Source organism: Nicotiana sylvestris, chromosome 8 (assembly GCF_000393655.2).
Source record: "Nicotiana sylvestris chromosome 8, ASM39365v2, whole genome shotgun sequence".
NCBI lineage: Eukaryota > Viridiplantae > Streptophyta > Magnoliopsida > Solanales > Solanaceae > Nicotiana > Nicotiana sylvestris.
In genome coordinates this window covers 81614960-81630233 of record NC_091064.1, presented here as the reverse complement: position 1 = coordinate 81630233, position 15274 = coordinate 81614960, and positions in this window count along the sequence as shown.

Below are 15274 nucleotides of genomic sequence, written 5' to 3'. Positions count from 1 at the left end.
GTCTAAACCGGTTTTAATAATAGAGATCATGCCTATAGGGTTAAAATCTGCTATATAAAAATCATGCCTATAGGGGTTTCACTTTGGTTGAATGAATGTTGTTTGTTTTGCCCAGCTTAATTAGAAATCGTGCCCATAAGACTTAAAATAGTTCAGTTAGAAAGTCGGTGTAATTCATGTTTATATATTCTGAATTGGTTTAGTTAGCTAGTTTTTCTGTTTCTTTAACAAGTCTTCAACGCTGCTTTAAGTAACATTGCTAGAAATCATGCCTATAGGATCCAAATTGCCGTTTAAAATCGCTTTACTATTTTATTACATTCCTAAACAATATAGATATCATGCTCATTGGACATCACTGTTATGTGCCTAGGCAAGCCTATAGGGCGATTAAAATTCTGCAAACTATAAATCTGCGCCTTGTTATTTGAGACTGCCCACACTTGATAGGTTTAAAAGAATCAATAGGCAAGTAGGATTCAGCTCTTTGATACTTTGGTCCTAATTCAATACTGCATAATCTCCGCTCACCTAGATATCATGTTCTAAGGTTTTCTCTTAACTGCTTGAAACTGTTGTTATGTTTGTGGAGGTGAATGTGAGACTTCAATACTTGTTATGTTTGTGGAGGTGAATGTGAGCCTTTAATTGTTCTCTTTAAATGCAGTCCTAATTGTTTTTGATTGACGCCTAGACTTTTATCCTTTAAAAACCTTAGGATGGTCTAGAACTACCTAAATTAGAGGCCCTAAATACCTCCAGGGCCACGAGGAAGGGACGGATAGTGCATGCATAGGATATCTTTCAAGGTTGCTAGAACGTTTTAGGCTATGACCAAGGGGAGGGAATTGGGTAGTAAGGAATATGATGATTATGCGCTAATGCCACGTGTAGCCCCTCGTTGAGGAGTGTTTATCGGGAATTGTGTGGGTATGATCCTATAGGCTAACCAACCTAAGACCCCTCTTTCCCAACTACTGTTATTTAAATAAATTTACTTTTCTTTATATATGTGCAACTTGTTCAAACCTTTTCCTTTGTTCCATTACTTGAATCATATATGTGCTTAGAATGCCCTTACTTGCAAGTACATGTTAAAACTGTTTATCTCTTTAAATGACTAATTCACATAGTTTAAGTTCGGTTGGGACCCACCGTTGTGGACCGCGAGGGGTGCCTAACATCTTCCCCTAAAGGTTATTTCGAGCCCTTACCTAATCTTTGGTAATGCAAATTAGTATAAGAGATAATCGCTCTAGGTGCCCTAACGCACCATAATCCGTTAGGTGGCGACACTTCAAATATCCAATTCCCAAAAGGAAACGAGTTATTTCCCCCATGAATGTCGAAACCTGGACTGCCCCATCAAAAAGGGAAAAAGGGGGCACGACAGACGTCTCCATACCGATCCGCAGGACACTACTAAAACATCTCATGACTCGTGAGACCTATGTAACCTAGGCTCTGATACCAACTTGTCACGACCCTAAAACCGACCCGGCTGTGATGGCGCCTATCATGAAACTAGATCAGCAGACACAATTCTCAAATCGAACCATATTTCTATAAAAGTCATTTTTAAGCCATTAATTAACAAGAAATCTAATAACATAAGTCTAATTAACCAGTGCGTAATGAATACACAAGCCTGACATCGGGGTGTCACATGTCACGAGCAACTATAACTCTGTCTCAGTACAATAAAGTCTAACAAAGTTTGGAAGACAATACTAAATAAATCTAGGGAAGATATAAGGGAGAAGAACAGGGCTGCGAATGTTATGCAGCTACCTTGTCGACTCCAAAATCCTGCTAAATGGACGATCAATGCTCACTATCGTGACCCGCAACTCCTTGATCTGCACACAATGAGAAGGGAGTGATGTGAGTATGCCAACTCAATAAGTAACAAAAGTAAATGAAAGTTGAGTAGTACAAAAATAGATAATTCCATGTCATGGCACTACAATAAATAAGTACATTTCCAAAATAGTACAAAACTCAATTATCTCGTAAAACAAACTCAATTTCAGTAAAACCTTTTATTTTAAAACATCTTTCAATAGTTTCAAATAAGTGAAATAACAGTGAGTCAAAATGATAGAAATGTAAACAGCCTCTTGGGCAAAACCTATACCATAAACCGCCTCTTGGGCAAAATATCAATAGAACCAGCCCTCGAGCCACCTCACAATCACTTGTAATTAGCCCCTCGGGCAACAACATGAATCAATAACAGCCCCTCGGGCAGTATCACATCACTCACACTGGGTACCCACGCTCACTGGGGGTGTTCAGACTCCGGAGGGGATCTTACAGCCCAAGCGCTATCACAAGCCATCTCGTGACATAATAAATCAGGCCCACAGCCTCTCGTATATCACAAATCAGTACAATATGCTGAGGTGCACAACCCGATCCCATGATATCCTCACAACACAAGCCCTCGACTTCTCTCAGTCAAAAACCTCTCAAGTCACTCGGGCAACAGTAAAACAGGATGCTCAGCCCAAAATATCATTTAAAGTCTCAAAATAGAGTAAATATGGCTGAGTTTTAAAATCGGTAAAACACATCATAACTGAGTGTAGATATTATGTCAAAAGAGTAAGGAATAATAGTAAAAAGCCCCTAAGGGTCCAAACTGTTGGCACAAGGCCCAAATATGCATTCAGCCCAAAACATAGTAATACTTTCCAAAAACACAATACTATCAAATATTTTTCAATCAAATACGCGACGTAATAGTCGTACAGGACGGACCAAGTCATAATCCCTAACGATGCACGCCCCCACGCCCGTCATCTAGCGTGTGTGTCACCTCAAAGTAGCACAACGATATGAAATTCGTAGTTTTATACCCTCAGGACAATATTTACAATCATTACTTATCTCAAATCGGTCCAAACTCTAGCATACGATGCCTTTGTCTCTGAAATCGGCCTCTAAATGCTCTTAATCTAACCAAAATCAGTATTATATCATTAATACACGCTAAAGGAACGAAGCCCAAGTAAAAATATCAAATCAACTCAAAAATCCTGAAATTGGCCAAACCCGACCCCGTACCCACCTCTTCGAATCCGATAAAAATCACATCACTAGAATCCTTATTCTCCCACGAGTCTATATATATCAAGAACATCAAAATCGGACCTCAAATGGCCCCTCAAATCACCAATTTAAACTCTCCAATTTCAAGCCCTAATTTCTCAAATTTTTCCCCTTTAAATCCCACAAATTTCATGCTTAATCAACTGAAAATCACCATAGAATTGAGTTTTCGGTTCAAGAAACGTACCTCAATGAAAACCCCCTTGATTCCCTCTTCAAAACTCTCTAAAAAGCTCCAAGGCCGAACACAAATGGTGGAAAATGACCAAATTTCGCGAAGGCTAGAATTTATATGTTCTGCCCAGGGGTTCCACATCTGCGGTCCAAATACCGCACTTGCGCCTCCATACCTACACCCCCTCACCTGCGACATAATGTCCGAATCTGCAGACTTCACTTAAAATATCCATCCGCACCTGCAATAAAACCACCGCACCTGCGGGCTCGCAAGTGCGACTTGCCTTCCGCTTCTGTGATGCCAAAAGTTGCATTGGTGGTCTCTTCCCACTTCTGCGATCATCGCACCTGCGGTCCCCAATCCACAGGTGCATAAACAATAGAAGCAAAAAAAATTCTGCAACTCCAAAATCCACTCCAACCTTCCGTCAACCACCCAAATCCATCCCGAGGCCCTCGGGACCTCAACCAAACACGCCAACAAATCCCATATCTTTATTCAAACTTATTCCAATCTTCGAAACACACAAAACAACATCAAAACATCAAATCACCCTCGGATTCAAGCCTAAGAATTTTCGAATTTCGCAACCGATCCAAAAACCTATCAAACCTCCTCCGAATGACCTAAAATATTGCACACACATCAAAAATGACACAAAAGACCTACTCTAATTTCCAAAATTCCATTCCGACCGCGATATCAAGATTTCCAATGCTGACCGGAAAATGCCAAAATTTCATTTTTGCCAATTCAAGCCAAAATCTTCCACAGACCTCAAAAATACACTCTGATCATGCTCTTAAGTCCCAAATCACCTAGCAAAGCTATCCAAACCATCAGAATTCACATCCGGGATCTTCTACACATAAGCCAACATCCGATTAACTTTTCCAACTCAAGCTTACTCAAAAGAGACTAAGTGTCTCATTCCTCTACAAAACCACCCTGAACCCAAAACAACCATCACGATATGATAAAATACAGCTGAACAACACATAAAGAAGTAAAAGTGGGGAAAACAAAGTGGTAACTCAAGAAATGACCGTCCAGGTCATTACAGAAGATCATAAAATCACCCGGCTCCACAGGCCTGGTGCCGCCAGCTAAAGCCTGATGATACCCCGATGTTAACCTGGCATCGCCAGCTTATGGCCAGCCTTGGCCTGGATTTTTCCTTGCAAAGCCGGCCTAAATCCATCCCCAACCTGGCTTTTGCCTTGTAAAGCCTGTTTAAAGACAGCCCAAGCCTGGCTTTTGCCTTGCAAAGCATGCCTAAAGCCAGCCCCAGCCTGCCTTTTGCCTTGCAAAGCCTGCTTAAAGCCAGCTTTAAGATAGGTGTAGCCAGGCTCTTTTACATGATAATATCGATGATCGACAACATGATTTATACTTGGATAGAGTCAGTACACTACTTATGAAGATCATATTATAGCAACTCTAATGATTGGAAGACTATGCTGGCTTCTTTGTGGTGGAGATGTTTGGAATTATTTTTAGCCTATGGACTACATACGCTGGCGACTGGTGAGAGCTTGATAGGTGCTGCTTGGTATTTGTCACTGGTAATTGGATTCACATACACTGACAGGAGAAGGAAGCATTCAACGGACAATGTTATAATAGATAGTTCCTTAGACTTTAGCTTTTCTATCTTTTTAGTTGCTAGTAGCTTCATGCAACTTCTATTTTGGTTTGGACATCTTGTAAGCTTTGGACCCATTTAAGGATTTTATTTATATATTAGCCACTAGGCATCCAACTTAGTGGTATATTTGGTAAAAAAAAATTGCGAAATATAGGCCATTATTGCAAGATTGTGAAAATACCATAAAATACTAATATAATTATATTAAATGAAGTAAAAAAAACATTTGAAACATGTATATGGATGCAAATAATAGGTTTAGATGATTAAATCATCACAAAATAATTTGAAGGAATAATTAATAAATATTCAAGTAATTTAAATACAAGAAAATCATTTTAAAGCTTTAAAAAGTATAGAAATGTATAGAAAATGCTTGTATAGATTTTGTAAACTAAATGATGATGCACAATGATATTTGAAAGCATATATACTATTTGGAAAAATATGAGGGCAAAATTATGTATTAACAGTATGTCAATGACGTTTGTCGCTTACGTTTCTCGTCATCTTCTCTCCGAGAAACGAGAGGACTATATGTATACCGTTAAAATCGGGTTTGCCCTTTTTAAATGACTCATCGAGACTAGAACATGATAGGCCAAGGTTCAGCCTCGTGTTATATCGAACCATGATGCAAAGTAAGGTTGCCGAGCTCGTGACCCAGAGCCCGGTCAAGATCGAGATCGACCAAGATTGAGACCGAGCAAGATATAGATCGAGCGAGATCGAAGGAAGCTTACCGAGATAAATAACGGTAAGCCGAAATATCCGCAATCGGGCGAGGATCACAGCTAGAATCCCGGCATGTATCACGAAGAGGCCAATTAATTAGATAACCATGCGATTTCTTACCTTATATAGTATTGTAACAAGAGTAGGACTCCCCTACTATATAAAGGGGGTCTGATCATTTGTAAACATCATCATATTCACGCAATACAAAGCAATATACTGTCATTTTCTGCTTTCATTATCTTGTTATTATGTTCATAAGCCAGTTGAAACATATTTGACTCAAGGGTGACTGAGCTCGAGGGCCAAGTCTGTTCAATTTGTGTGGTTTGCATTTATTCTTTCATCGTCAATATCAATATTAATTTATTCTTCTTAATTTGTACCAAGTTATATCAAGTGTCTTTAAAACCACGTATAAATTCAAATGGTTATTCGATTTTAGGGTAACAAAGCTCGCATTCGTAATTATAATGAGGAAATGAGATATATATATATATATATATATACAATATTATTATAAAAGCATGAATAAAGTATTGGATTACAAAAATAACCTTTTAATATTATGCATAATAATTCATAATAAAAGGACATAATCGGAATTCAAGATATTAGCCTTGTAATCCTCTTAGTTTTAAGACAGAATACTACACGTTAGGAATCCTACATGATTACCTTTAGGAATCCTATTGGTATAATTATTTTCGGGCATAGATATTAGCCTTGTAATCCTAGTATTTTTAGGATATACTTCTTAAAAATATTCTATTATTAATTTAATTTGAAAACGTATTATATTGCCAAATCCATTTTAAAACAGGAGAGCCTATATTATTATAGAAGCACGAATATAATATTGGTAGACCAAAATAGCCCTAAAATATTAAACTGAAGAACTCATAGGAAAAGGATATAACTGTAATAATTTATATGGACTACAATAACTTCTATGTTAATTATTTTAAATATTTATTTTGGACTACATTAAATTATTTTTTAAATTCATCATATGAGTAAAATCCAAATAACTAAAATAACTGTCGCAAATATATCAAATCAGATGATCCTTCATATAAATAAATATTTAAATCGTCATATGCTATTATTAACGCTAATATTGAACGACTAAAATATTGTTGAAATATTAATCGACTTTTATACCCTTATGTCTTCAAAATTATATATATATATATATATATATATATATATATATATATATATATATATATATATATATATATATATATATATATATATAGTTTCATGCTAAATATTGAACGACTAAAATATTGTTGAAATATTAATCGACTTTTATACCATTATATTTAACTTATGTCTTCAAAATTAATGTCCAAAAACTTAAAAGTATGTCTTTGGTCGTAGAGTCCTAGTCTTAGGTAAACTAAACGCTCCGTATATATTTAGACAAGGAGACTGAAAAGTCCTCATTTTACTACACTGGGGGATATAAATCCGGTATAGAAGATCAATTCCAAAGTCATGGCTTAAATATCTTTTTATAAACTTAGATTTTCAAGGAAGTGTACATCAACTTTTTTCCGCAGCTACGACACCACTGAAACTTTTCTTCAAACTCAAATGATTGATTCCTTTTGGGATACTAATAATCTCAATGTTGAAGGATTTCTGCCACATTAATAGTTTTATAGAAAATGCACATGTTTAGATTTAAGTGAATAAAGTAATATATATACTTTTCTTAAAGTAATATATATACACTCAGGTATTTAGACTGAGCAATCTTTTATTAAATAAATTATAAGTTTTTTCAGTAATTCAAATTATACGACCATTGACTTTTGCAATTTTTTGCCAAGTTTTTATTTTTTTTTAAATTTTTTATTATGTTTCATGTTGATAATGAGAATCATCATGTTGTCGGAGGTGCTCTAAGATTAGAGGCGGATCTAGAACTTTAGCTTTGTGGGTTCAACTTTTAATTTTTTTTATGTAACGATCCGGCCGGTCGTTTCGTGAGTTACTGCTCTGTTTCACCCATTTCTGCTTCTTATTGTTTTGTTTATCGGTTCTATGTGTGATCGGGTTGGTTGGCTCGGGTTCAGAAAGGTTTTGGTAAGGTTTGAGACACTTAGTCTCTTTTGAAGAAGTTGAAGTTGGAAAAGTCAACCGGATGTTGACTTATGTGTTAGGGGGTTTGGATGTGAGTTCTGCTGGTTCGGATAGCTTCGGGAGGTGATTTGAGACTTAGGAGCGTGATCGGAATGTGTTTTGGAGGTCCGGAGTAGATTTAGGCTTGAATTGGCGAAATTTAAATTTTAGCATTTTCCGGTTGATAGGTGAGATTTTGATATAAGAGTCGGAATGGAATTGCAGGAGCTGCAGTAGTTCCGTTGTGCCATTTGGTATGTGTGTGCAAAATATCAGGTCATTCGGACGTGGTTTGGTAGACTTTTTGATCAAAAGCAAAATTCGGAAGATTTTGGAATCTTAGGCTTGATTTCGATATGATTTGGTTGATTCGATGTTGTTTGAGATGTTTTGAAGATTAGCACAAGTTTGGATAGTGGTATATGATATGTTGGTGCTTTTGGTTGAGGTCCCGGGGGTCCCGGGGTGATTTCGAATGGTTGGCGGAAAGTTTGAAAGTTGGTTTTGGCAGTTGAAGATGTTCCATTGCTGTCATAACCGCACCTGCGGCTAGGGGACCACAGGTGCGGTCTCGCAGAAGCGAAAAGGGAGCCGCAAATGCAGCCAAGTGGAATGTTTTCTGTAACCGCATAAGCGATCGAAAGGGCGCACCTGCGGTGGCGCAGGTGCGATTTTTTAACCGCAGATGCGGAAGTGGTCAAGTAAATGGAAACCGCAAGTGCGGTGGTCTAGACCGCAGAAGCAGTAAAAGGGCCGCAGGTGCGAAAAGCCTGGGCCAGAAGGTATAAATTATTTCCTTCGCGAATTTTTGGGTTATTCCACCACTTCTAAGTCGGTTTTGGAGCTTTTTGGGAGCTTTTAAAGAGAGAATTCAAGGGAGCTTCGTTGAGGTAAGATTGTTGAATCTAAAACTCGTTTCTATGGTATTATTTTAAATATTAGAGTTGTAAGTATGGAAATTAAGGGTTAAAATTGGGGATACTATGGCTTGGTATTGGAGACCTTAACTTGAGGATTTGAGGGGCCACTTGTGGTTAGATTTTGGGCCTTTTTGATACGTATGAACTCGTGGGGAGATAAGGAATCTATTGATGTAAATTTTATCGAATTCGGAGATGTGGGTCCGGGGGGTCGGGTTTTGGTTAATTTCGGGATTTATGCTGTAAATTAATTATTTTTGTATGGGCTTCATTCCCTTAGCATATTTTGACGTCGTGATTCTGATTTTGGATAAATTTGACGCGAGTGGAGGCCGATTCGAGGGGCAAAGGCGTCGCGGGCTAGAGTTTGGACCGGATTGAGGTGAGTAATGATTGTAAATGTTGTTCTAAGGGTATAAAACCCCGAATTTCACATCGTTGTGCTATATTGAGGTGACACACACGCTAGATGATGAGCGTGGGGTCGTGCACCGTTAGGGATTGTGATTTAGTGCATCCCGAATGATTATTTTACTGCATATTTGATTGAAAACTATTTGCTATCATCATGTTTTGGGCAGAATGCCATATTTGGGCCTCGTGCCTACTATTTGGACCCTTGGAGGATTTTTACTGATATTTTCTCACTGTTTTGACTTTATATTTGTACTCAGTCAGCCTATATTCTACTGTTTTCATAACTCAGCCATGTTTACTCTGTTTTAACACATTAAATGATATTCTAAATGATAATTTGAGTTGAGCATTCATGTCTTACTGTTTTTCGAGTGGCTTATGAGATTCTGACTGAGTAAGGGCGAGAGCCTGTGTTGTGAGGATACACTGATTTATGATTATGAGGCTGAGGGCCTGAGATTGTATGCCACGAGGTGGCTTGTTGATATGACGCCGAGAGCCTACTAATTATGCCACGAGATGGCTTGATATTGTGCTTGGGCTGTAAGGGGCCCCTCCGGGAGTCTGTACGCCCCTAGTGAGCGCAGGTACCCATTGTGATATGAGATATAGCCCAAGGAGCTTGTGTTATTCCATGATATTGCCCAAGAGGCGGATTCTATTGACATTGTGCCCGAGGGGCGGATTTTATGTGTTTATTTGTTCTAGCTGTTTTTCATTTAATTGTTTTAACTGTTAAAAAGGTGTTTTAAAGAAGCTTCTTCTATACTGAAGTGTCTATATATTTTCACTGTTTCATTGCTTTTAATGGTTTTATACTGCTTCTTTATAGCATGTCGATGTGCTTTTACGTGATTTCTTATCGCTCAGTCGTCATTTATTATTATTACTCACTGATTTGGAGTATTCACTTTACTCCCTACACCCCGTGTGCAGATTCATGTGCTTCAGGTCCTGCTTGCGAGGGTTGAGAGCTTCCAATAGACTTCGGAGTTCACTAGGTAGCTGCTCGGCGTTCGCAGCCCAATGGCTCTCCCTCGTTCATTATTTCTTTCCCTTGTCCTAGTTATGTAATAGTTTGTGTAGATTCTTTCAGACTTGTAGTTTATGATAGATGCTCATGACTGGTGATACCTCGATGTCGGGCTATGTCTATTCCGCAAATTGTCTTATTCACCTTTACTTTGGTATTATTATTATTATGTTAAGGACTTAATTATGTATTATTTTAACTGCTTAAAATAAATTGGGTGTGTGTCGGCTGGCCTTGTCTTCACGAGAGGCTCTATCACGACCGGGTCCAGGTTTAGGGTCGTGACAAGTTGGAATCAGAGCCTAGATTACATATGTCTCAGGAGTCATGAGCAAGTTTAGTAGAGTCTCGCAAATCGGTACAGAGACGTCTGTATTTATCCTCGAGAGGCTGCAGAACCTTTAGGAAAAACTTCATATTCTTGAAATTCTTGTCGTACGAATCTTTTGATCCGAGTACTAAACTCCTATTATTCTATTCTTTCAGCGATGGTGAGGACACACGCTAGCGATCAGGATAGACGACCACCAGTACCACCAGCTGTGGCCACTAGAGGCCGAGGACGCGGTCGTGGTCGCGATAGGGGTAGGGTTGTGGCCCGCACAGCAACTAGGGAAGCTCCTTCAAATCCCCCAATCGCCCCAGTTTAAGATCAGGTCCCAGTTGTGGACGCTCCAGCAACACCAGCTCAGGCACCAACTATGCCCATTGTGATTTCGAGTCTTCAGGAAGCGTTGGCTCAAATTCTATCAGTATGCACTGGCCTAGCTCAGGCAGTCTCAGTTACTACAGCCGCAGCTACTTCTCAGGCCGGGGGAGAAACTCTAACTCCCGCCACTCGCACACCTGAGCAGGTCGTATAGGGACTTCAAACACCAGGGGTACATCCAGCCCAGCCGGTTGCAGCTACTCAAGACTATGTAGCTCCTACCATGCCAGAGGACGAGCAACGTAGGTTGAAGAGGTTTGGTAGAATTTATCCTCGGACTTTCAGTGGTGCAGAGGGCGAGGATGCCCAGGGTTTCTTGGACAAGTGTTAGCGGATTCTTCGCACAGCGGGTATTCTAGAGACCAGTGGGGTCGCTTTCACTACTTTTTAGTTTTTTGGAGTTGCCTTTACTTGGTGGGAGGCTTTTGAGAGGCGTAGGCCTATTGGTCCAGCACCCCTTACCTTGCAGTAGTTCTCCATTCTCTTTCTGGAGTAGTATGTGTCGTAGTCTCGCATAGAGGAGCTGCGCATGTAGTTTGAGAGGTTGCATCAGGGAGAGATGACTGACGCAGTATGAGATGAGGTTCTCCGAGTTAGCTCATCATGCTATTTGGTTGGTTCCGATAGATAGAGAGAGAATTAGGGGGTTTGTGGATGGCCTCACTTATCAGCTTCATATTCTCATGACCAGGGAGAGTGTGTCTAGTGCTACTTTTGAGGAGGTTGTATACATTGCTCGTGAGATTGAGTCAGTTCATCGCCAGGAGCGAGATGAGAGGGAGGCCGAGAGGCCTCGAGGATCTGGTAGTTATGGTGGTGCTTCTTCGAGAGGTCAGTTTCAGCACAGTAGAGGCCGTTCATTCAGGCATGCTCAGCCAGCTCGCCTAGGTTATCGTGGGGCGTCATCAAGTCATGGTTCTCCCAGTTCTCATCAGGGCCAGTCATCACTTAGTGCCTTTCCAGCTCAGAGTTCGTCCCGTGCTCTATTAGTTTAGGGCTCTTCTATGCCAGGTGCATTTGCTAGTCATTCTGGTGCTAGGGGTTCCCTTCACTCCTCATCTCCAGCACCCGGGAGTTGCTATGAGTGTGGAGAGATGGGTCATATGTGGAGGTAGTGTCCTCATCGTCTTGCAGGTTCATCTCAGCAAAGGAGTCAGTCATCGGCTTCAGCACCAGTTACTTCACCACCACCCGCCCAGCCAGCTAGCAGTGAAGGTCAGATCATTTAGGGGTCGCCTTAGAGGGGGAGGTCGATCAGGTGGCGGTCAGACCCGTTTCTATGCACTTCCAGCTAGACCTAATGTTATTGCTTCCGATGTTGTTATTACAGGTAATGTTTCTGTCTTCCACAAAGATGCCTCTGTATTATTTGATCCCGGTTCCACTTATTCTTATGTGTCATCATACTTTGCTTGTTATTTGGATAAGCCCCGTGAGTCTTTTGTTTCATCTATTCATGAATCTACTCCAATGGGCGACACTATTGTTGTAGACCGTGTGTACCAGTCATATATGGTGACTATTGGGGTTTTGGAGACCCGAGTGGATTTTTTGTTGTTATGTATGGTGGATTTCGATGTCATTTTGGGCATGGATTGGCTATCTCCATGTCATGCTATTCTAGACTGTCATGCTAAGACAGTCACATTAGCTATACCGGGTGTGCCACGAATTGAGTGGCGAGGTTTGACTGATTATGTTCCTAGTAGGGTAATTTCATTCTTGAAGGCCCAACGTATGGTTGGAAAGGGTTGTTTTTCATATCTGGCCTTTTTGAGGGATGTCGGTGCAGAGACTCCTAGTATTGATTCTGTTCCAGTTGTGAGGGATTTTCCCTATGTGTTTCCTACAGACCTGTCGGTCATGCCACCGGACAACGATATTGATTTTGGTATTGACCTAGTGCCGGGCACTCAGCCCATTTCTATTCCGCCACATCGTATGGCACCAACGGAGTTGAAGGAGTTAAAGGAGTAGCTTCAGAAACTCCTTGATAAGAGGTTCATTTGGCCTAGTATGTCACCTTAGGGTATGCCGGTTCTATTTGTGTAGAAGAAGGATGGCACTATGAGGATGTGCATTGATTATAGGCAGTTGAACAAAGTAATAGTTAAGAACAAGTATCCTTTGCCTCGCATTATTGATTTACTCGACCAACTTCAGGGAGCGAGAGTGTTCTGCAAGATTGATCTCCATTCAGGTTATTACCAGTTGAAGATCAGGGACTCGGATATTCTTAAGATAGCCTTCAGGACCAGATATGGTGATTATGTGTTCTTGGTGATGTCTTTTGGGCTGACCAATGCCCCAACAGCGTTCATGCATTTGATGAACAGCGTGTTTCGGCCTTATCTCGACTCATTTGTCATAGTTTTCTTAATGATATTCTAGTGTACTCGCGTAGTCAGAAGGAGCACGCGGAGCATTTGAGAGTTGTGTTGCAGAGATTGAGGGAGGAGAAGCTTTATGCAAAATTATCTAAGTGTGAGTTTTGGCTCAGTTCAGTGGCTTTCTTAGGGCACGTGGTGTCCAGTGAGGGTATTCAGGTTGATCCGAAGAAGATAGAGGTGGTTCAGAGTTGTCCCAGACCGTTCTCAACCATAGAATTCGCAGCTTTCTTGGTTTGGTAGGCTATTATCGCCGGTTTGTTCAGGGATTTTCATCTATCGCATCACTCTTAACCAAGTTGACTCAGAAGGGTGCTTCATTTGTATGGTTGGATGAGTGTGAGGAGAGCTTTCAGAAGATCAAGATTTCTTTAACCACAACTCTAGTGTTAGTTTTGCCATCAGCTTCAGGTTCATATATCGTGTATTGTGATACTTCGAGAGTTGGTATTGGGTGTGTATTGATGCAGGAGGGTAGAGTTATTGGTTATGCTTCTCGTCAGTTGAAGCCCCATGAGAAGAACTACCCCGTTCATGATTTGGAGTTGGCTGCCATAGTTCACGCGTTGAAGATTTGGAGGCATTATCGGTATGGTGTGTCTTGTAAGGTGTTTACGGATCATCGTAGCCTCCATCACTTGTTCAAGCAGAAGGATCTCAATTTGAGGCAGCGGAGATGGTTGGAGTTGCTAAAGATTTATGATATTACTATATTGTACCATCCGGGGAAGGCCAATGTGGTGGCCGATGCTTTGAGCCAAAAGGCGGTGAGTATGGGGATTTTGGCATGTATTCCAGTCGGGGAAAGACCTCTTGCATTTGATGTTCAGTCCCTGGCCAATTGGTTTGTGAGGTTGGATATTTTGGAGCCCAGTCATGTTTTGGCTTGTGTGATTTCTTGGTCTTCCTTATATGATCGCATCAGAGAGCGCCAGTATGATGACCCGCATTTGCTTGTCCTTAAGGATAGAGTTCAGCATGATAATGCCAGAGATGTGACTATTGGTGATGATAGGGTGTTGAGGATGTAGGGCCGGATATGTGTGCCCAATATAAATGGGCTTCGGGAGTTGATTCTGGAGAAGGCCCATAGCTCGCAGTATTCCATTAATCTGGGTGCCGCAAAGATGTATCAGGATTTGAGACAACATTATTGGTGGAGGAGAATAAAGAAGGACATTGTGGGATTTGTAGCTCGGTGTCTCAACTGTCAGCAGGTGAAATACGAGCATCAGAGACTGGGTGGCTTGCTTCAGCAGATGGATATTCCAGAGTGGAAGTGGGAGCGAATCACCATGGACTTTGTAGTTGGGCTCCCACGGACTTTAAGGAAATTCGATGATATTTGGGTGATTGTGGATCGGCTAACCAAGTCTGTGCACTTCATTCCTATGTGTACTACCTATTCTTAAGAGTGGTTGGCAGAGATCTATATCCGGGAGATTGTTCGCTTGCGTGGTGTCCCAGTTTCCATCATTTCAGATAGGGGCACTCAGTTCACTTTGCAGTTTTGGAGGTCTATGCAGCGAGAGTTGGGTACTGAGGTTGAGTTGAGCACAACTTTTCACCCTCAGATGGACGGGCAGTCCGAGCGCACTATTCAAATACTGGAGGACATGTTGCGTGCTTGTGTCATTGATTTCGGAGGGTCATGGGATCAATTTATACCGCTTGCAGAGTTTGCTTATAACAACAGCTACCAGTCGAGTATTCAGATGGGTCCATATGAGGCTTTGTATGGGAGGCGGTGTAGATCTCTAGTTGGTTGGTTTGAGCTGTGTGAGGCTAGGCTATTGGGGACAGACTTGGTGTAGGATGCTTTGGAAAAGGTGAAGGTAATTCAGGAGCGGCTTCTTACAGCATAGTCGAGACAAAAGAGTTATGCTGATAAGAAGGTTCGAGATGTGTCCTACATGGTTTGTGAGAAGGTTTTGTTGAAGGTTTCGCCCATGAAGGGTGTTATGAGATTTTGGAAGATGGGTAAATTGAGTCCTCGGTTA